Here is a 24,080-nt window from a genome sequence, read left to right on the forward strand (position 1 = left end):
TTTAGCTACCCACATGTAATTAACCATCAAGTCTGAACATTATACCTGTGCTACTAGACAATAATTGTCCACTGACATCCGTAAATAGACACTGATAAACCAGTCCAGTAGATAATTAAACAACACCAAAATGCTGTTGTAAATTCTAATTTGCTTCTCCGACACAATTTAGCCAATACAAATTAAAACCATATTTAATATACACAAACTTTTGAAAGTGTGACTAATGGGCTTGTCTCCACGACAGGGTTATAAATCACAAATTTTTGCTTCTTAAATCTAACTTCCATAAGTAACCAATCTTATGGATATCTGAGAAAATTCAATGGAAGGGGCAAATCAGAAGTTGGAACGGCTAGTATACAGGGTGACTCAGAACTCGCGCCCCAGAGAAAAGTGCCATATAAGGTAAGATAAAAATCATGGAATAAATGTTAAAAAAATGTATCTATAAAAATTTCGCAGTTATGAGAGTTTAAATTTTGCACTAAGACTTTTATATTTTCCAAGTTTTTTTGCTACAGGCTATTGGAAGAAGAAACAAGGAAGCTGTATCCTAATTCAATGTTATTTGTGACTTTTATTGGCAAAATTTTTGTACCTTTACTAAATAATTGTAAAACAAACATATACCTATCACCAGTATCATTAAATAGACATAAAAAATGTCGAATGTCAAAAAATAAATGTCAAAATGTTTTGATAGATTTTAAACATTTTTTTCCATGTCCCTGGTATCTTATCTTACTTGAAATTTTTCTCTGAGGCACGAGTTCTGGCGCAGCCTGTATATAGGTGTAACCACTTTTGTCAATGAGTTCTGAAACTAGTTCCCCATAGTATAGAATGTTTTAAAACGTATTTAGTCTGACCTATAAAAATTTTTATTAATCATTTTCACTCAGTAACATTATTACTAGATTATTAATTATTATTAATTAACATTATTAATAGATTACCATCGGGCACCAATGAACACAATACTTGTAACAATTTATGATATTATTATTGTTGAATTTGTTGTTATCAGGACATAAGATTTTTAAGTTTGGTGGACTGATGAAAAGAACACGTTCCAAATGGTTGTGTTTCTAGTACTTGAAGAAAAATGTTATTATGTTCATAATTGTTATAGTATTTTCTTGTTGATTACATAATCAGTTTTGATGACCCTCATCCAGCAGTATAAAACCTGTTAAAATGTCATTTTATTGTTTGGATCGACCAGCCGTAAAAATCAGTAAGTCGTTAGGTCGTCAGATTGCGGGGTGGATGTCAAACAAGCCATAGAATCGGAAATAGCGTTGTATAGATAAGAGCTTATCGAAACTGACCGCAAACACGGCATGGCGGATTTCCGAAACCAATGCCAAACGGCGCGAATTGTAAAAATATGACACTGATACCATAATACCTGTACAAAAGCTGCATAGCTTTTATATAGAAGATAATTTTCCACATTATCATAAAAAAACGCAAAATAGCCACTACTTTTTTAATACTAACGACCTTAATTTGACTGCAGAACGGCAGTAACTCTGAATCAAGTGCATCTACAAATTGCACTGCATTTCAGCGCCAAGATTCCTCGTTTAGTATTTATTTTTCTAATAGACCAAGCGGATGGCACTTAATTGGTTACAGTGTTCCATCAAGTATCAAAATTACCACTGGTTACAGACTAATATCTGGAACGTTTCCAATAACGAAACGAATTTCGATCTGCCAATAGCCATTAGATTCTAATTAATGAAAATGTTTGAGAGTTGTCTGGACCCTCGTTTGAATCTTCGTTTAAAAGGTTTTAAAAAATCGATGACATAAAATGTTCCTTGTGGATCTAATGGTTTGCAAAATCACAAAATGTTTCTTCTAAAGAATCACAATTAATAATAATCAATTTTACTCGTATAGTGTTTTTCAGTTGTTACTATTAATAAAGTTGACGCTTTTAGACAGCTCAAATACTAGATATGCGCAATCCATTATGTTTAATCGATTAGAATAGGAAAGAAAAATACTATGGTGTTAAATAGGTTGCCAAACCGTTCAGTTTGGCCAATTTGTCTTGGTACCGTTTTAGCGACAAAATCTGTTTAGAGTAGTAGGAGCAAATAGCCTTGTCTGCATTTACATAATGCTATACAATTTGTATGAAAACACATGACGTAGAAAAATCATATGTAGAATTCTAGACGTTATTTAAAAAATAGATTTATATGAGATATTTGGTTTGTGCAGTAGCCCATAAATAAATTCTTGTTGAAAGTGAAACAGCAAACACGGGTTTTTTAGTACATCCGCCGTTTCTTTTACATTCCAATGAACACATTTACCCTCGTGCCTGATGTGTTCATACTTGAAAAACTCTATTTTGAAAACTGTTTGAAAAATAAAACAAATCCTGTTTTTTAAGCCACTGACAAAAATATTTTTTTATAATGTAGCTTTTTTTTAATATGCGAAGATTGTTGCTTAATGTGGCTACCCAATTTCTGCTAATAAATTACAATTTTAATTACTTTTCTCAAGAGAAGGCTTTAAACTATAAGATAGTGCCAGTCAACTTCCGCGAAGAGGCTGTGTTTATTCAAGTTAAAGACAAATATTCCATCTTATTGCAAAACTGTCACTATAACGGAGCAAACAACAAGAGGGGTGTCAGCCGAGAACTCATCGACGACATTCAAGTGGGAATTAGGTGTTATTATCTCTAGTGTCCGGTGCAGTTCGGCGCCACCAGACGCGCTTTCATTGATTTAACCTACGGCGACCCCAATCATATTGTCATAAATAACACAATCATTCTCTGGAAGAGATCCCACTATTATCATATTTACTGACTATTATAATATACATTTATATGAATGACGGCGGCGGTGGCGTAACTGATGGCTGGAGGAGTTGAAATATAGATGATAAAATTATAAAGCATTCGTCATTTTCCTTTTAATCACACATTAAAATTTGATAAAGAAATCTGGTGCCGGTGCGGTAACTCATAGATGTTAAAACAACATATCTAAAATTAATGAATTTTGTATAAAGTGAGTTAAAGTTAGAGAGATTTGTTGTCACGAATCATAATTTGGACATGAATTTAAAAGTAAATTTAAGTTTTTGGTTTTTTGTCCCAACTCGATCAATATTTTTTTCCTAAAACCAATAACAAGATAGGTAATTGAAATATAAATTCACTCATATCAACTTAATGGTCAAAAATGAAACTTTTCCTAATTTGGTAGTAACCAATTTCAAAAGATTGGTTTGATCCAATATCGCTTAATCTCTACGGTCTAGTAATAAAGATCAAAGTAATTATATACCGCCCATTTCAGAAAAAAACAAATAGAAGTTAAGCCAAGATGTTAATTTAGAGTTACTTATTTAACAACATTGCTTCATGGAAAAAGGTAAAAGTTTATCTAAAAGAAAGTAGATGAGTGAATTTCCGAGCGTTGACTCTTCCTGCAAATTTTGTAAATTTGAAACCAACAGCTTTTGCTTTTAAACCGGTAATTCAGTTCACGTATTTGGTTTTATTGAGTGTCGGCAGAACCTAATAAACGCGCCCGACAATAGAGAGGCGTGATGTTGATGTAGATGTTCGCGAGACATCTTCGCAGTGTCCCCTCAGTGCAACTATTCCAATAACCCCGTCGTCTGCGAGTCTTCGGCCGTTAGCGCGTGTTCCTATGTTTTGTCGCATGTCACAAGCATGTTCGCTCCCTATGGACGGCACACGCGGGCCACGTGACCTGTTTTATTCATATTTTCAATTTCCTCTTGCTGTTTTTCACGCTGGGCAGGTAATGTTTGTTTTCCGTTATCCTACTTGTGTTACAAGGATATTACTAATTCACTAACAGGAGAACGATAAACTTCGACCATGGATTAAAAACAACGACGAGAAAGATTACGTTTGCCCAACACAGAAAACGGACCCGGATTTTACCAAAGGAAATAATATGTAATGCCATCAGCAAAAATGTAGAAAAAAATTACATATTCGGAAGACCGCAACCTTTCAGGATCTGCTTTATATCACTTGCTATTCTTCACCATACGTCTTCCATCCGTGATAAAATCGTTAATTGATAAGTTATTTTGTCCACCTGAAGGAGATACACTTCAAAGCCTTGATGAGAAGGTTTAATTTACGATTGTTTTTGCTGCTGTGTTAAAGCTCCAGACCTTTTTTTCCCGTATAAATTGCCACTCAATTGAAGACGTGTAAATAGACCTCTCTTCCAAATAAGTCAATCATCAGTGTTATTTTCAAATAAACAAAGAAAAGATAAAGCACGTTTCCCTTATTTACTCCAATCCCAGTTCACCTGCGTAATAATCAATACATAGGTACACTAGGTGGATTTTAGGTTCATGCTAGAACTGTTCTCTAAGAAGCCAGCAAATTTGTTTGAGTTTTTCATTTACCTATGTCTTGTTTTGACTTTTAATTATTTTAGTTAATTATGTTAATTACGGAATTAGAACAATAAAGACCAGAAAAGGAGTTTACGGACATTACCTTTAAGTTGACAAAAGAGACATTTTTAAAGAATTCAGGAAAATGTTAGAAAAAAAAAGTTTAAGGATTCTTGTCTTTAAAAAGTATTGTACATTTTTTAGTCTTTAGTTGTATAATCTGTAGATAAAACATTACCCTTAAAAATGTAAATCGAAATAATCTGTAGAATGTCACTCTTAATCAAGTCTTCATAAAAAATTCAAAGTCAACATTTAGCTAAAGTTTGTACTTAAGGTTCAAAAAAGAAAAATACAGCACTTACATAAAACTTTTGAACTCTTAATTAGGCTCTGATAGTGGGTTTTCATCTGAAATATAATTTGCTGTCGGGATCTTTTATTCAGTGTGATTTTATTGGCTAGTTAGTTCGCTTTTCTTTCAAAAAATAAAATTTGAAACCCCTACGTTAATTAAATAACTAAAAACGATTAGTTGAAAAATTAATTAAAATATGATTAAGTCTTGGATGAGTGTGAAACGCTACACTGAGAGCGACATGTACATGTTCGTTAATTCTTGAAGACAATTATGTTTTTAGTCGTGTCTTTGATGATTAATTTACTTCAAAAATAATTACAGAAACTTGAACATTTTGATAAATCCTTTGGCACGGAAAACAATTTCGCTTGCGACAAAAACATCTAAGGCATTCCCGTTTTGTAGCATCAGCACGTGTCTTCAGCACTTTAAATCCACGGACAATTAATCCCATCTAGCAGAAAATAGGCGCAATTGTAAGCGACTGGAAATGAAAGATGTAAGTCGAGTTTACATCAACTTCTTTACTTTTACTGCATCTCATTTCAAAATCGGTAACAATAGAATAAGCAAGAACTATACGAGTGTAAATATTCCCGAAGGCGATAAAAGATGAAATTGAATCAGAGGAAATTTTAAAATCAAAAACCTAGAAGGAATATCAATGGAATTGCTCAAATAACTGTTGAAGGCGCATTGTTCATAAGCACAAACTATGACTTGAGTATAAAGTTTAGTTTTAGAAGTTATGGCACTTTAAACGGGCTCATTGAATTCCTCCTATTCTGAACTAAGCGATATAGCTATTGTAACTGGAGCCGGCGCTATTTGAAACAATATTTCATAATATCTCCTAGAGTTTAACTTAATACAAGGATTATGGGTTAAACCCTAAACCCAATTTGACCGAAACCTGAAAGATTTAATTGATTTATATTTCACATTCACGATTTTCCTAAAATATAGGCATTAGACACGATTATAAATAATCTAGTTGACGTCGATACAAATTTATTTAACGGTATGTCGCCTACCTGAATCCATTAGCCTCAATTTTCATCCATTTTCGCTTGAGGTACAACCACTAAACGCAATTACGATATCATCTTTTAATCACTTCTGCCGCACATGGAGACAAAACGTCGATGAAAAAATCGAGATATTAAAATTTATAATGAAACTGACAACTCTATTTTCCTATTTTTTCAAATTTATTGCTTATTGTTTTGAACTAGCCGAAGTGACAAAACAAATAACGGTTTCACAAAAATAGAAATATTTTAGCGTTTATCTGAATAGAAAATTGAATAAAAAGCATTATGGTTTATGTAAAGTTTGGAGGAACAGCTTCCGAATGAATTTTGTTTTGCACATTAATATAACATAGTTTATTAAAAACTGTTTACATGTAGTGGTGTCAATAAATAAATGTTTGTGATTTGCTGAAATAAAGCAACATGACAGTTTTTCACAAACTGGCTAAAACTCCACCTTCCGCCAAATATTTTAATTTAAATATTCATATTATTTATCAAGGATTAAATTTGGAAATACATACACAGGCAGAATTATCAAAAAACACTTCAAACCATAATTTCATGACTTTTAAAGACGTTACAAAACTTCTTGGATCAAAATTGAACAGTTTTTTATTATGAATCGTTTGCTTGTCTTAGATAAAATGAATAAAAATGTTCTATTCTTTCTATTCTTTAATGTAATATTCGAATTGCCTAAATTCACAAGTTAATGATAAATAATAGTAAGTGAGCTTGTTGAAAGAAAATTTAACGAGGAATTAAAAATAATAAAATATATTGAGTGTTCCATTAAAAAACTGAAACGATGTCACAAAAAAAATCACATGAATTTAAATCTGGTGAGCGCAGTGACCATGCAACTGGACCTTGGCGACCAATCCATCTCTCGGGACAATAGTTGTTCAACCATTTGGTGACGACTCTGGCATAATGTGATGGAGCTCCATCTTGTAAATAAGCCACGTCCCTTTGTGTCGCCAAAGGCACGTCCTCTATTAGATCGTAGAACACATTTTCCAAATAATCTAGATAAGTAGCACCAATTCAATGTTGAGGTAAAATGTAAGGTCCAATCTTCAATGATTCTTGCTCAAACATTATTAAAAATCGGTCTTGGAAGTGTTACCGTACACTAATCAATTAATACAAAAAAAAAATATTTTTGGATAAGAAATTGGTTTGGTTTTCAAATTTGGCTTCTTATAACGAATTATTTTAGTGGTTACAGGATCTACTAGTTATCTGCAAACACTCTGTGTGCTACCTATACAGGGTGCGCTACAGCTCGCGCCCCAGAGAAAAATTTCAAGTAAGATAAGATACCAGGAACATGAAAAAAATGTTTAAAAAATTCTATCTGTCAAAAAATTTTGACATTTATTTTTTTGACATTTGACATTTTTTATGACTATTTAATGATACTGATGATCTTGTATATGTTTATTTATAATTATTTAGTAAAAGAACAAAAATTTTGCCAATAAAAGCCAGAAATAACATTAAACAGAGTTAGAATTTAGGATACAGCTTTGTTGTATCCTCTTCTAATAGCCTGTAGAAAAAAAACTTAGAAAATTGTTTTTACAACAGAAATAAATAAAGTCAATGTACAAAATTTAAACTCTCATAACTTCGAAATTTTTATAGATAGAATTTTTGTAACTTTTTTTCCATGTTCCTGGTATCTTACTTTACATAGCATTTTTCTGTGGGGCGCGAGTTGTGGCGCACCCTGTTTATCATAAAAATAATTACAAATGTCTTTACAAGAATTTGTTTAGTTAGGAAAAATGTTTAATGGAACAAAGAAGTCATTTTAAATTTACTGAAAATTAGAATACTTTGCTTTGAAATCCTGTACAAACTTTTATAGCTGAACAAACACAATTGTGTTATAGAATATACATATTACTCAAGAAACTTTAACTGATTTGCATTGATTGACTGGGAAACTTCAAACAAATTCTTACACTTTGCACTGTTGTAGTAATTTCGATTTACTTACTATTATGTCGAAAGTGACGTGTACCTACCTGAATTTAATAAATTAGTGAAATTATTATTATTAACTCATTTTCAGTAAATTTTAAAAATTAAAGTTAACTAAATCACATCTGTATTGTCATTCTTTTCATTGAAAAGATTGAAGAGGGCAAAGTCACATCCCCAATTTTTAAAAATGAAGTAGTTTGTTGTTGTCAGGGCATGTTTCGGCATTGAGTTACCATCATCAGCTGAAAAATTATACTAAATATTTAATTAGGTAAATTTTAAACCAAATTAAGTACTTGTACCGGAATTGAATTAACACCTTACTTCTGTAACTTTACCGAAACATGTTATTGAAAAGTTAAAAGGAAAAAGGGCAGTGAAACCAAACCTTCCCTGAATAATAAAGACAAAATGAAGGAAACGAAAAAAAAATCTCTTCATTGTTCACAAATTATTTATTTATAGATTTCAATCACATAATCCTATTTTTCTGAAACCATTATACTGCAAAAAGTCAGTGCATGAGTATTGTTATAGAGAATCATAAAATCAATTATCCTGTAAATGTGAAAAAAACCTAAATGAAGGAGTGAAACAAGAAAGTAAAAAGGTTCTAAACTACGCAGATACTTATTTTGTATGTGCGTTCAAAATAAAACAAATTGAACTGAACTGTTGTAAAATTTAAATAGATATTTATACAGAATTGTTTGCGGGCATAAATATTGAAAAAAGAACAAGGATTTTTAGTCCGTTGTAGCTTTATTGTTGTAACTTGTGAAATAATTGCTGAGTAAATGAATTATAAATGTTACAACACGTTTATGTTTTAAAAATAATCCCCATAGGCGCCTGAAATATGTTTAAAGTTACGATTATTTCATCTGCAAAAGCATTCCTGGCATATCTCCGTTTGACGTGACCCGGTAAAATGCACATAATTCAAATTACCCAACCGCGGCTCATTTACACAAAGAAATATTTTGAGCACATTGTTTCCTGTTGCATCGTCTACCAGCACGCAGGTGCTTCGACCAAAAATAAAAAAACATAAAAAGTTCAAAAGCGCAATAACTTGCGGCAAACACGGACTTACCGAATAGAATTCGAGAACCATCTCACTAAAATCGTCCTGATTCACAGGTAATTCTCAGTGACAAGCGCTAGTTTAAGATTCGTACGATTTGAATTAAACCGAGCTACAGTCTGAAAAGTTTGGAGCACGTGTGGTTTGAGTTTGGAGCACAGTCTGACACGGCAATTCTTGTGTGGAGTCGTATCGTGACTGCATTCAGTGTTGAGTTCAAATGTAAATGTCCGGTTTCGCGCCATGATGTGCCCTCTGTCGGGAGACGCCTGCACCGACGACTGCTGGGAAGTGGCGACGCCTGCGGAAGCTTTCTGCTGTCGAAAGCTTTTCGCGACTGGAGAGCTTTGCTGAGCTGGCACCTACAGCACTCTAGTTGAAGCAGTAGCAACGAGCATACTGTAATAATGGAATGGCTCCAGTTTGTATTGTTCTAAACACCAATTTTCCACAAACTTTTCAAAATTTGTAGAATAAAATTTAAAGAACTACAAAACTGTTATTGTTTTGTGGAGTAAATTTACTTTTGTTGTATTCGAACGTGTGCGTTTATTTTGTTACTGACCTAATTTATTAATAATAAAAACTTGGTAACACCATTTATGAGTCTTATAAACCGAAGTAAACAGAAATATTACGACTTAAAAATAGGTTAGGAATAGATTTATACGAATAAAAACAAATTTATGACGTTTTATGTTTGCGTTAGTGTTCTTCAACAATTTTATTATTTGATAAATTCCATCCATCCGTTACCATTTTTGCTTAAACATAGCTCGTGTTTATTATCTTTATAGCGACTTTAGAATCTGTATAAGAAATGAAATACCATTCTAGTGACATTTATGAAAAATAGCCACTTTTTAGGTGACACATTGTACGAAACTCGGAAGCGAGACTTGGTATTCGTTACGGATCTTGTTTCTTTCGTCGCATTCATTCCCATCCCACACAGTTACCGTGACAATATTTCCTTCTTGGAGATAATTTATCATATCTGGTATATGATGTCGGTGGTTCATTATTTTAATTGTTGCGATGTACAAATCTCAAAGACTGATGACGTCACATTTGTCTTCTGTCACATTTCTCATTTACTAATGCATCGTCGCGCGAGGATGAAGTTATGACATCGTTGACTTCTTATCAAACGACTTTTGATGATTTTATAGTATTTCACGTGATTTACAAAAATTGAAGAATATTGTTTTTCTCAAGTACGAGCGTTTACTTCTGAGTTCACCAGACTGAACACCTGCCGATGTTCTTAGGATGTTTGTTTCTGTCGAGCATTACACGGTTTTTAGTGACACAAACCGTTCATCAACTGCGATACGAGCTAATTTTACTCAAATTTCCCAATTCGTGACACTGTTACTTGTATGTAACCATAAATCTAAGAAGCGAAACCTTTTCGTGCGAAACAAACGTGTTGTAAATTTACATATCTAAATTCACTTCCACGTGTATGTATAAACATTTTTCTTGTAATCAAACCAAAATCTAACACCCACTTTATAAATATAAATCGTATTTTAATTTAAACTAAAACTTCATTTAGATATAATTAACGTATTTACCCTAAAACGACATAAATTAATGGCCAAACAGCTTGAAACGAATTGATAGTTCCTTCTAAAAGAAACCTACTATTCAGCAGTCACTCACCCGCTTGTTCAGTAAATGTGCTGATTCTACAACCTGTGATTTGTAAGTACATTAGCTCTAAGATGGGTCATGAATTCAAAGATCGATTTCAGAATGTGTCTGGAATAAGAAATATTTTTCCTGAAATAGATAATGCCTTACGTAAGTTAACGAAGAATTGCATTTGCCTTATTCCAGTTCCATTAATCACAAAATGTTTGTTTCGACATATCTCATAAAACAAGGTTTATGATGTCTGTTAAATTGTTTTCACATTTTTATCTATAGGTAGTTGCTCTTGTTACTTCGCAACTCAAGTGCTAAAACATTATTGCTCTTAAGATGTTGTAAATTATATGGCGTTGTTGTATGACGAATATTAAGGAACATTAATTGCATTTGACGTCAGAAATGAAGAAACTGATATTCGATATTAAGTACATCTTTATGTCAAATTAGAGTAATTTCGTCAATTTGCAAATTATCTAACCGATATGAAGGATCTGGAGCATTGACTATTTTCTTTTTCTTTTATCGTACATCCAGCCAATACAAATTCGATTCTCTTTATCAATGCTTTTTAAGTAGCTTTTCGTCAAGTCTGTTTTCTATTTCTCGCAATATGATTTGAGTGTGATTTTAGCAATGCCCTAATTTATTTAATCTTTTTCTAAATAATTTCAGAACGAAAAATCTGTCACCAACTTGTTAATGCCAAACTGTTTTAAAACGATTTCTTATAAATTTGTGTACAATCACTCAAAAACGTAGTCGTCATCAATTAATAAAAATGATGTTAAGAAGTGTAGATAGAGGAGATAAAATGATTGATGATTCAAATTCATCACTAATATGATTTTCGATTGTTGATACCAAACATCGTAATAAGTAATAATATAAAGTTCTGATACTAATCTGGTGTCAAACTTATTGTTATTTAAAGTCTAAGGCCCGGTTTCTGGAAACTTATTTACCGGAGAGATAAATTTAAATCTCGGTTAAATCATGGCAACACCAATCAGATCAGCGCTACCTTAGCAACAATCGAACCGTTAAACTTTAACTGGGGTCTAATCGTACCAGAAATCGGAATTTACTTGTTTTTTTGGCATAAAATAGATTTATTGGACATGTCTTATGGTGATTACTTGTTCTGAGATGAAAAATATTTATTTTGGTGACAATTACTTATTCTGGTGGCAGACTTTCCTTATACTGGAAATTTTGTTCCGAGTTCCTCACATTACATATTTTTTTTTTTAACTAGTAATCTAACTAATCGTCTAAATAAATGTGAGTAACGTAATGATGTATGGCAATTAACTAAAGTGAATATGCAGCAAATAAATATTAGCAATAGAAGAACGTAGGCTTTCGCGGTCAGAGTCAGATTGAAATCTGAGTCTATTTTGGTTGGACCACATCAATTTTCGACGTTTCGCCCGCACTGTTATTCTTTCCATAACTGTTATTGTTTCGCGTCTCAGACAATGAGTTACCGTGCCGTAGTTTTTTCTATCATTTCCCCTTTGTCCTGAAGATGTCCCTGAAAAGACGGACAAAACGTCGACTTTTTTATAAATTAATGCGGTCCAATCAAAAAGACACTGTTTAGCAATATTTTGGTTTGTAAAAGCCAAATATTTTCTTTTTCTTTTTTCTGTGGCTACGATGTAACGATTTGGAGTTTCTTTTACTTGAGTCCGTCATCTACCTATTTATAAATTTTTATTGTCATCTGGGACAAGTTAGGCCGAGATCTAAGTTGAAAAATGGCGCAGGAAATCCATTAGGTTGGTCATAAATCCATACTGCCACATGTAAATGTAAAATGTACAAGCTTTGAGAAGACACAAAACATAAAACGGTATATGTGTTAGTGTAAGCCGAAATACAGAAGCAAAGGGAGTGAACAGATAGTTGAATAATTTATTTGCTCTGTCGGTTGCTGCGGAAACTGACCACAGTTCAGAGATAGCAATATGCAATATTAACCCACAGGTCCGTCTACCGACAACTGTACCTTTGTCTCTCCGTGTACAGCTTATCAATAATTTGATTGTAGAGAAGCTCGTGTATATTTAATAGGAAATTTATTTTACGTTCTGAAACATTTAGTTGCAAGTATTCCGAGCTTCTTCAAACATTCAACACTCACTTCGCTAGAATATATAAGTTTTTAATTAAACTTCGTGAGAATGTAAATCAGCACTCTTTTAACGACAGACGTGTTCGTTACAGTGGAAAGTCTTAACAGTCTTACTATGGCAATCGCCAGTGGGAACCAGAAGCTGTTTGTGACACCTCCACAATAAACGACAGACGCATTTGAGCTCTCGTGCCCGTAACGTACACCTATAACACTAATTGGATTGGCGGCCTCTTGTAACAGAAGAGTTATTGGCTGACGCGTCGTCAACAAACAAAACTATACAAAACGAATCGTAGAATTGCAAAGAGATGAGAACCTAAACGTATCACCAATCAAAAAATCATTGTTTCATAATCACCAATACTCCCAATTTCCTCTCTGAAATAAAATCATCACCCTCATGTCAGTCAATAACGTGGGATAATTTTTAAAAATTCATGGGAAACTGAGCATGACTTACACGCGATTGCTTTTAAGATCTTTTGTAAAAATAAATGACGCACTTCCATCACAATGACACAATTAAAACAGCAATAGTTAGTGGGGCGATATTTCACGTGTGGTTTTTTGCACCACAAAAGGATAAAAGTGTCGTAACAATAGAACTAAACTGCCCTTCCTCCTGAGGGTGCTAGGATATCACATGTCTGCCGCTAGTCAATAAACACTTTCACTCGTTATTATTAAGTGGGAGCTTTGAAACATTTTTTTTAACCTTATGTGTTCTATTTAGTTAATGGAACGGTTAACGGAAACACCTTCATCAGAAAAGTTTAAAGCGGCACATGTGGTCCTAATCTGCTTTAAATTGGCCATCAAAGACTTAATCCATCACAATTAGAAACGTTTCCCGCCTTGTAACCAATTTTATAAAATGATTCGTTGGTTTTTATTCATCGATTTGTTCGGGAGGTTTAGAGACATTTTAGCCTAACAAGGTTTTTACTCGCGTTTTATATGCCACATGGGATGCAAAACGACATTATCAGGAATTCTTTTTAACGAAGTCTGCCTCCAAATGGCGACCGAATATTTTAAGGCCTAACGCAAAACAATTTTGCTTGTACTCTTCTATTGCCAATTCTGCTTGTCACAGTATTTTATTGAATCAGATTTGCCTTTATTTGGTTCTTTTTGGTGCATTCTATTATTTTCAGATATATGAATAAAGAGAATATAGTGCTTGAATAATTTAGTATTACAAAAAATTTAGACAATTATAAAGAAATTTACCTAAAGTCTATTTTTTTTTAAATAGAAATGCCAAACAGTCTTAACGTTGGCACCACTAGTAAATTCATTTATGGTAATTTTAATGCTAAGAAACATATGACGTTTCATTTAAAAAAACACAAGTTGGTATTGTAACTTATTTTTGAGACACGCTATATATATAATTGAAAATAATTTTAGGCTATGGACTAGATTAGCATTTATCAATTTCTTATATACATGTTTTAAAATGTTATCGTTTAAAGGTCAATATTGAACTTTACCAACTCGCTGTATATAATATCCTTTTTCTTCAAAGTTTTGTATCTTTTGCTAAATAACTTTTTTCTGTATATACATTCTATTTATCAAATTTTTTGTAGCAAGAATCTCATTTTTGTCCACAACATTTTACTTACTTGCGGTGTGTTTCTGTCAAAATTATTAGCACTGAATTCTGTCTTTAGACCTTAGGTAATGATGTCTGTCCTCAGGTATTCAATCATAGCGCTTTCAAAGAGCAAACAGGCACACAAGATTCATAAAAGTCAAAATTCTGTCAACATTTCAATTTGAAAACATAACCATAATTTTTTAACAAAATTTCTAGGGACAAAAGCAAAGAGCAAACAAAATTTGTGGCTATGGAGACAAGCTGCTACTAATTTTTTCACCAAAGTTTTGACTTGGTAATTTCCATTAAAAAAAAAAACTTTTGTAGATTTTCGGAATCGAAGTAGATAATTAAATTAAATTAAACTGGAGATTTAAAGAATACTGCAAACAAATAAGAATATAAGAAACAAAAAAAAGAAGAAACAGAATAAAGCAGAAAGGACAGATTTTGTTATGGACAACCTAACTGTAGCTGTAACAGTCATGAAAGTGGTTTTAAAAGGAAACTGTAAAACTGTAAACTTTTAGCAGAATTTGTTATTATTATTAGTCATGTCAAAATTTTTGTCAAAAAATGTTTTTTAACCAAATAGGGTTTGCCTACCAGCAGAATAGTCTGCATTTTCCACTGTTTTGCTTGAAAAAAGTCTTTTTGATTGAAAACTGTTATTAAAAACTGAAGAGTTACAGATTTCTTTCCGAATTTTTTTGAATATTGAGGCATCATATTTTTAAGGATTCAGATTTTTTTGTCAATTTTTTCGTTTATGTATCTTTAGTGTTAATTACTCCTAGGTAGTAGGTATACAGGATGCGCCAAAACTCGCGCCCCAGAGGAAAATAAGGTAAGTAACAAGGAACATGGAAAAAATGTTAAAAAAATTTTATCTATTAAAATTTCAAAGTTATGAGGGTTTAAAGTTTACACTTTGACTCTATTTATTTCTGTTGAGAAAATAATTTTACAAGTTTTTTTGCTATAGGCTATTAAAAGAGGAAACAAGGAAGCTGTATCCTAAATTGTAACTCTGTTCAATGTTATTTTTGGGTTTTATTGGCAAAATTTTTGTCCCTTTACTAAATAGTTGTAAAAAAACATATACAAGATCATCAATATCCTTAAATAGATATAAAAAAATGTCAAATGTCAAAAAATAAATGTCAAATTTTTTTGACGGATAGAATTTTTTAAACATTTTTTTCATGTTCCTGGATTCTACTCGTAATTACCTTACTTGAAAATTTTTCTGGGGCGAGGCGAGTTCTGGCGCACCCTGTATATTTGTGAAATTACAGTTAAGATTAAAACCGTGTTGCTGTTCCAAGTGTCGTAAATAATATGGCAATGTAAAGCCTAAATGCAAAATTTATAGTCCATAAAAGGTAACAAACTTGCATAGGTCAATGCACATAACATAAAATGTAACAAAATTCGAGAGCCATAAAGTTGGAAGTACATATTGATTCGAAGAGTCCATCAGCCCAACAGTAGCGAGTCGTAAAGGTGGTCGAGGTTTATAGAGGTCGCTGGTGAAACCCCTCGATGCCGTGAAAGTTTTAGTATTTCGTTCTTATTCCAGTTCTGGGGTTGGACGCTATTCGGACGCCACCTATACACAAGATATTCATTCCTTCAACCATGATCAAATTTATAACTAAATTTCTACCACTTTATTTGTTAACTCTCACGTTGTAATAACTCAATCACGCCAAATTATAGCAAGGTAAATCACTCCTACACCACTAGTCGGAGTCTTTAAAGAAAGTGCTTTGTTTGAACGCGATGTTCCGAAACGGTCTCACTTCATCCATTACCTCAAGTAAACCGCAAACCGGAAGACCTAAAGCGAAGGTGTAACTAATTGGCAAAAAATATAGATTGTTTTAGGTTCAGTTTCGGCTCATTTTCAGGTTTAAAAATACGACCAGTCGTGCGTTATAATTCTCTTTTTGAAGTGGTCGCTGAAACGAACTTTTAATTTTAATGTACCTCTGGGTAAAAGACACCTAATTAAAAATGATTTAAACAGATTTCTCAGAAAGGCTTTTTCTCGAGGATTAACGTATTTACATCGCGTAGGCAAATTGGAAAAAGCAAATCAGGTAAAAACAGGTTATTCTATACTTTGTAATTAAAGGGACGATGGATGAAGGTGTAAATTGACAAACTGTTAAATGAACGGATTTGCTGTTTTTGCTATTCTACACAATTAAAGTAGTATTCAAATCAAGAAGATTTATATTCTACAAGTTCTTCATTGGTATAGAAATAAAATTGATTATCAATTTCTATTTTGCCTATACTTTTTTTGAATTTGTAACATTTATGGACTTTTTTATTTCTGCTTAAAAACATTGTTATACTTATTTAGTATTTCTGAGATTGCAGTTTTTCGAGCTAACATATGTATTGATGTGCTAAAAATGTGCAATGTATAGGTCGTTTTTTACTTCTTATCTCGAGTCGGAGACTTATTTTGGGAAGAAATAAACGAGACAAATTGTTAGGCACTAAAAACTCTCCTGAATCATTAGATTTCCATTGAGAACTGTTCACGTATAAAGAAAGAAGAATGAAATTTTGTTTTGTATTGTTTCAGCAGCTCAATCTCAGCTATTTAGCTATTCGGAATCTTGAAAGCAAGCCTCCATTAATTAAACAGAAAGAATTTTAAAAAATGTTGATAGGATAAATTTATTGTCTCTATTTATATTGAAGTGCAGTGGTGCAGAAGTTCTACTAAAAGGTGTATTTAAAAAATTTAATTAATTACTATTGTACAGTTAAATCACTGTGACCTAATTTTTCGAGTCAAGTTTTAACTAAGTTCATCTACAAACATTAATTAATTTGAGATTAATTAAAATCCGACTACTTGCTACGGAAAGACTAAAGACAATCTCTGCCAAAATAAATTATAGAAAATAATTGCTTACTTCCTTACTTCGGCATTAAGTATGTCAGTTATTATATTCTGCCCATTTAAATAAAATAAAAAAGGTTTTTTGATCAAAATATTCATATCGATTTTCTTATTTCTCTGTTTTGGGTTTTTGTTCGATTAAAAAAAAAAGCAGAATTAATTCTTACTTGACTTTATATGTTTTTTTTTATCTAGGAATAATAGAATAGAAATCAGAACTAAAAGCATCTTTGAAAAGGCTTTTTAAAATTTTTAAAATTAGTCTGACGCTGGTGGTGGCAGTTTGCAGCAAACAAGGGCTTTTTCCAATGTAAAAGTTGTCTTGTAGTAGTGAAAGATCGCACTCAGGCAGTTAAAAGTAATCACTCATTCACACTTCACACTGCGCCGCTGTATCCAAAGACTTGCGGCAAGGAATGCTATTTATCAGCCGTTTCCCGCCCGCTTCTATTTATATTCACTCATCTCCAACAGCTGCCTGATGCTCGGAAATAAAACGAAAGGGTAGTTTCCTTTTATTTTTGCAAGCACTGACTGTTTTAATTGCTTCTAATTAATAAAAAGAACACTTTAGCCGAAACTACAAATGCATAATACGTAAGTGCCGTTATTTGTATCAACTTGAAAGCTTACGGACAAAGAAAATTAAATAACCGTTGTGTTTTGCAAAAAGAAAAGTTGAGTGTATTCATTAATTTGCCTTTTGTACTCTCGCTGGATCATAATTACTCTTGTGTTCGCAATGCACCGTGAGCGCACTGGTAAATTTAAAACTTTAATATCCAGCATCGCTACAATTAAGAACAGGGGCCAACAACTATGTACATATTTCACGAGTTTACAGTACTCTAAATTCTACAAAAGGTTCGGATTGTGGAAAACAATTTCATTCCTGAATTGTAACTTAAAACAACATATTGAAATTCCACAAAGTTAAGACTTAAAAGAATGGCCAAGACATAATTGGGAAACATATTTTGTTCAGTCTTGAAGATAGCTTTTCGTGAGAAACAACAATTTTGCAAAAACTATTCAAACATTGTGGTTTGGGAACATAATGAACGAGCGCCGTTTTTACGGTCGGTTCGTTTTGGTCTAGAGAGAAACCGGATGCGTTTAAGATGAAGAGTTTATTTGTGTTCGTTAATAAGGATGAAGGTCGGCGGCGACGCCTGTTCATAATAACTCTTTTATATGAGTCAACATATCATATCCAACACTTCAAAGCAAAAATGCCTTTACCTCTTTATTCACTGCCTGCTCAGATCACATCAGCACTATCACAAGAATTGTCTTCTTTACTTCATTAATTTTAGTTTTATAGATCGGTGGGTTAGGTCAGAAACCACTTAAAAATTTCACATAGAAGTCGTAATTTTTGTTTTTTTTTTCTCTTGTAAAAATAACATATCACAGTAGCCAAGAGGAAATGAAAGTTAATGGTAATCACACAAATTATTATTTGCTTGTATATTATTTCAAGGAAGTTTGTAATAACATCAGGAATCCTGTTTTCACGGGGGCGCCAACTAATGTTCCTTTGAAAGGTCACTAGTAGTTTATACAGAAATGAAAACACAGTAGCCACAAATTGTATAAACAACATGTAGGCTAAAGAACTTTTATGGCAACACTGAACTATTTTAAACTTGTTTTTGTTGTTAAAATTGTTAATTGTCTGTGTTAGGAAATTTGTTAATTGAACTAAGTGTAATTAAATCATTGCATTGATCTGCTGCCTACCCGTTATTATGCCACAAATCACTATTTTTGAAAGTAATTAAGTCAAAATGACATAAACATGACAAGAGTAAAAAATGAGGTTACTAATGTAAAGGTTGTTTTAGAGTTTACAACAATACTGCCCGAAATTTTAATTCTGCAATTGTACCTGCAATTATTTTGGAAACCAACATTTCCTTTTCATGGCTAAAAGTTAGATCTATTTCGTTCCATTGGGTATCATAGACAATGGTTTTTCACTACTAGCTTTAGACTTCTAAAGTCATCATTGTTATTTCGTAATTGATGCTTGAGAAACTGATTTTCTCCACCTTAACCAATAATGGATTATTCTTTCGTACAGTAGATAATAAAAACAATTAACAGTCTTGCCATGGCGAACATGCGGTTACCTGACATAAAGCTTTCACTTTTTATACGTTATAAATGATAATTAGTAGCTCCTAACTGAAACTGCGAGCTAGGATTTTTTTACAAAAGTGGGCAGAATGTCAATTCTGGCGCCTGGACCACACTACAGTTTTCACGATTCCAAATTCTTCTACTTTTTAAAAGTTGGTGAAAATGGTGAGATTCTCGGTGAGATTTCAATACAAAATCTCAACCTGGTACCAATGTCGGAGCAAGAAAAATAGTCTAGAAGGGGTTTACAGAAGGGGTTTACCTATGTAAAAAATTTGGGGCACTGATTTGAGTATTACAATGGGAGGTTGTAATATGTGTTTTTTAATACTATTTTTTCTATTGAGCAATTTTTAAATTGAATTTATTAATCTATTTGACAGTTAAAATTTTTGTCATTTGACGTATGCATTATCCAAATCGCTTGAAAGTAGCTCAAACTGCATTATTTATAGCTCAAATTACTTTTTTTTGGATGAAATACGTTGATTTACAACAATTTCTCACAGAAGGTACAGTCCGTGATGGTATAAAAATGCAGCACTTATTTGTTCTTATGCTCTTTCTTTTCTTATTATGCTTTGCGTTTTTATTTGCTCTTATGCGCTCTCTCTCTCTCTTTCTCTTTCTCGTTCTTATTATACTTATTAGAACATGTACACTTGGATTAAAGTTCGCGTTCTTATGCACCCACCATCTTTAATTACTAATTTGAATTAGTGAAAAATTGCTGACTTAAACCTAACCCCGCACAACCAGACCTACCTGTCGGAAAATGGTACCTACCTTATGCCGCTACACTACCTCAATGTTTTAATTTATTATATTCATACAGATTTACACAAAAATTTTCAAAAATTTATTTCTTGTTTTTTTTCTACGTTTTTGTACTTTTCTAAGTTTCTTGAACCACTAAGAGTGCAAATGGTACAATTTTGAAGTTTTGAATTTTTTCGATTTTCGGTTTATTGCTAATAACTTCTTTTTGTTTGGTACCAATGGAAAGCAAATTTAATTTGATATTGTATAAAAAAAGATTATTGTTCTATGTTACACAGTTATCGAAACAAAGTAAAAAAATAAATCCTTTGATGTTATGATATCTAAAATAATTGTATACAAAATTTGAGTGTTTACTTTGGTTATTTCTAAAATATAATTTTAGTTTTATTACCACTACAAAATGGTTTTGCCTGATTTTCTTCTGCTGCGTTTTTGCGTAGAACATAACTCATTTGGTAATGTCAATATAATATGAGTGTGTAGATATAAGAGATCAAATCATTAAACTACAATCAGGTCTCGAGAAAAAAAAAGAAAACTTATACATATCTACTTCTGTATAATTTGTTTGCTTTAAAATTAATTCTCATCATAGTTGTTAATAACCACAAAGCTAAACGTTTCTGTGTCTTTCAATTTAGATTTTTGTAAAACTGGCCGTATGGATCAATTTTTGTGTTGCGCTTTACCATTATTTTTATTGATGTTACAGATATTTTTCTACCATAATAATATAAGAATAATTATTTGATCAACACTGTAAAAATTAAAATTACACAAAGTATATTGTTTGCAATAGGTTACTCCTCATGGTTTTGCAAAGGATAATAAACGTTTCGAAAAGTCATAACTTTCAACAACGATGAATTTTATCAGAGCTTTACATTTACGTGTATTATACCTACTCCATCAACATATCGCAACAAGTGGTAAGCAACATGAAACATAAATCCAAAGGATTGCAAATATAGAGGCATTGTGTACGCTTACTTTACTGTATTACGTCGACTTTGAACTGAAAGAGATGATCTTCAAACGTTCGGAAGATATTCAAACAAAATCAGACGTCTAGCCGTAGTGCATTAGGAGTTCTTTGAAGCGAATGGGGTTGTAATGTCGTTACGGGGTGTCGCATTGAACGAGAGTTACGAACCACTATCAAACAAGGTGACATATTAAATCCGACAGTTGGATCAACCACAGACGAAAATTTCCCTCGGGAATGACCGCTGTTTTTAACCACACAACATCGAAATCTGTCCTGGGTTATAGATTCGGCTAACGTATAATATTTTTCGATTATTTTATTTATCATCGTTGTTTTGCTGAAACGTAGCATCAGCTGCAAAATATAATCGCTAAATGTTTAACGAGAATTACTTCCAAATGATGATTTCGACACGAGGGCATATTGCGGATACCAACTGACTCGTAAATATTTAATTAATGGTTTATGGCACGACTTTACGTCCATTTTATGTAAACTGATTAGTGCTTCCGTGGTGCGTAAATTAAAAATAATTCGAGCAAAACTTGACTCGTTATGGTTGCTTAAGGAGTTTGATACCTTGCCATTAACCATAATACGTGATCTAAAATTAACGAACTACCATCCCAATCGTGCCCAACACCAGGCTGTGAGGATAGGCTTGTGACCGCCGGGATATAAACTGCCGGTTAAACATGACACACATGTGCATAAATATTTTAACGAACTCACTTTAAATTACTTACAAATTAAATGGTTTCACTTGACTTCACTTTGATACCAAACACTAACAGCCAAAATTATTTACGATATATGACAGCAAGATGCCGCAAAACCAATAAATTTTAAACTCATGGCGTAAATCTGGGCAATTATAATATTTTTGGATTATTATAGCTCCCACTTCCGTCTTCCGAGTGTATAACAATAACACTAGAATTTTTATTAAACATTTTTTCCTCAATTTTATTATCAAACCAAAGCACAACACACATGGCAGTGAAATCTTAGCTTTTATGGCTCGGAATCACAGTTTCTTGTTGACATCGAAGAAAATGTGCAAATACGTATAAAGTTACCCCATGTCTTTATCAAAAATAATTCCATCTTCGGTCAGCTGAAACTTCCAAATGAACTCTGCTACCCTTCACTATTTCTGAAATTACCCTGAAGCCATTACGCGCAGATCTCGTAGAGTAAGAATTCGACTCAAACGGTTTCTGCTTGACCGAGCTGTGGTAAGACGATGACCAATAAATCTTCTTAATTTTCCATAACTGCAGCCGAGGGTTGTATGATATTACCATTTATGAAATTCAAGAAGTATTCGAGAAGAAAGCGCAACATTAAGACAAAAAAGAATAAGTAGATTGTATGTAGTAAACTTTCAATTAGATTTGAAAAGTTCTATTAATGGCAATTGATCTCGTTTATTTATTCGACTTGATCTGATGTTAAATTAGACAGAGATATCCCATTAATTTCAATTACCTTTTCTGAAGATGCTGATAAGTAGACGAACGATTTATTACCTACTTATTATCAAATGTATTTATCGCCACTTAGAGAAAGTGTGAAGAAAAATAAATGCCCAGTGCCGAATCGATTGACCGCATTGAATGTAATAAGGAGGGAGTGAAAAATCTAAGGGCGAGGGTGATGTCGTGCCGTTACACAAGAGGGAGGGTTGTTACACAAGCAGAATAGAGTAATCCTAACAAATGCACTACTCACGTCTACGAAGCTGATCGATACCACAAAAATAGCAAGAACATAGAATCAAAGTAATTGTAGGTAAAGAAATGATCGCCATTAATAAAAGAAATTGTGTGGGATGGCCAAGAAAGTAGGGCTTTTATGAAATATGTTGATAATTTCTTGTCTTTCCAGTCAATATTGTAAATGGAAGTAAGGCAGTGAGGATTTTCAATAAGAAAGAGGTGCTCATATTTCAAAAGTTTTTGTGGAACAGTGGAATCAGAAAAATTGAATTCTTTTGCAAATATGTGTTAGTTTTACTGCTTTTTCTTTTCGACCATAACTCAGATATTTCAGAACAGCAAATAAATTAGCTAAAACATTAGCTAATGTATAGCTAACAATATACATCTTTAAAATAGAAACAAAAAGTATTTAAAAGTACCTACATCAGAAAATACAAAAATAAATATTTATCTGTCTTAGTTATTGTTTTCCCGAGTGCATGTTTGCATAAACTGCAGCTTAAAACTTAAAACTTTTCCTATTTCAAGTACGGTGGAAAATTATAGCATGGAACTGTCAAATCGGAGCACAAAATTCGGAATATGATGAATAATGAGAGTGGATCAAGACGTTATAAGAACCAAACTTTTCGCGCAAACTTTCCTTAAAAGTAAATTTTTTAGTAGCACAAGTTGCATTTCACTTAGTATTTCATAGTTTCTTTCATCTGTGTTTGACATCGACCACATGGGGTGGAAAACAAAGCCGAGTTTTAAATTACTGGCTAAAATATAGAGTCTGTTAGTGACAGCAAAACAATTTTACTCCATGTCATATGAAACTTTATGATGTTTGTGATTATGTTTTCTGTTTGCTACAAGTTTTTCGGCTTGATTTATATTTTGTAGCGTTTAAAAACATTTCACAATTACCTTGTCGGCCGTTTGTTGCCGCATTGTTATGAAATAAATTGTTTCCAACCACTTGTAGTGACGTGTACATGTTAAATGACTAGTTGAGTAACTTAATATTAGTAAATTCATTTAAACTAAACTAATGACATTTGAACATTAGCTCAGGAAAGCACTGAGAAGATGACGTAAACCTGTGTCTCAGCACATAAACGCGTATTACACTATTACTGGAAATTATACATTCCATTATCCAGCATTGAAGCACTACATTGTGTAGATCTTATCACGTATCTACACATTCTCGTAA

The 24,080-nt window shown here is 32.7% G+C and overlaps 1 protein-coding gene across 1 annotated transcript in view; it reads right to left on the reverse strand.

Annotated features, from left to right (window-relative positions):
• The window catches only part of LOC123014326 (discoidin domain-containing receptor 2), a 73,411-nt gene extending 64,322 nt beyond the window's left edge, over positions 1-9,089 (reverse strand). Inside the window, exon 1 of the mRNA XM_044413385.1 lies at positions 8,918-9,089. The gene's annotated coding sequence lies outside the window, so the exon portion shown is untranslated. The remainder of the gene's footprint in view (positions 1-8,917) is intronic.
• Between the last annotated feature and the right edge of the window lie 14,991 nt (positions 9,090-24,080).

The sequence above is a fragment of the Tribolium madens genome, unplaced genomic scaffold (genome assembly GCF_015345945.1).
Source record: "Tribolium madens isolate multiple individuals breed KSU strain unplaced genomic scaffold, Tmad_KSU_1.1 Scaffold_97;HRSCAF=244;Tcas5.2_LG3a, whole genome shotgun sequence".
Classification (NCBI taxonomy): Eukaryota; Metazoa; Arthropoda; class Insecta; order Coleoptera; family Tenebrionidae; genus Tribolium; species Tribolium madens.